At 37.8% G+C, this 576-nt stretch overlaps 1 pseudogene; it reads right to left on the bottom strand.

The window, feature by feature from the left end:
- Positions 1–232: 232 nt before the first annotated feature.
- LOC132287440 (small nucleolar RNA R71) lies at positions 233–331 on the bottom strand (annotated as a pseudogene).
- Positions 332–576: the final 245 nt, after the last annotated feature.

Below are 576 nucleotides of genomic sequence, written 5' to 3'. Positions count from 1 at the left end.
CAAGTGAAGAACCTTACAAGCATTTGGATGAGTTTCTTGAAGTATGTTCCACCGTAAAATATACGGACATGCCGGAAGAGGTCTTAAGACTCAAACTTTTGCCATTTACCTTAAAAGACAAGGCAAAGTATTGGTTTAACAATCTTAGGCCTTTTTTAATCACTTATTGGGCAGAAATGCAACAAGAGTTCTTGAAGAAGTACTATCCGGTTTCAAAAACCAATGCTATGAGAACTTTAATTAGAGAATTTACACATGGGGATGGAGAAACATTTCATGAGGCATGGGAACGCTTTAATGAATTGCTTAGGAAGTGTCCACATCATGACATGCCCAAATGGCAATTAGTTCAATATTTCTTTGAGAGCTTATCGGACAATTATAAGGGTATGGTTGATGCTTCCATGGGTGGCTCATACATTGATACGCATGAGGATGACGTGTGGCATCTTTATGAGAGCATGAGTGAAAATTCTTTGCATAGAACATTATCATCCAAGAATGGTAGAAATTCACAAGGTATGAAGAGTGTTGGCTTACATCAAGTTGACCATTCAAATGAAATAGCCACCGAAA

The sequence above is a fragment of the Cornus florida genome, unplaced genomic scaffold, assembly GCF_030987335.1.
Source record: "Cornus florida cultivar Cherokee Brave unplaced genomic scaffold, ASM3098733v1 CherokeeBrave_3.0.0_Hap2_Chr11, whole genome shotgun sequence".
In the NCBI taxonomy this organism is placed as follows: Eukaryota; Viridiplantae; Streptophyta; class Magnoliopsida; order Cornales; family Cornaceae; genus Cornus; species Cornus florida.
The sequence above is the reverse complement of the archived record's forward strand: the minus strand, read 5'-3'. Positions and strand labels throughout refer to the sequence as shown.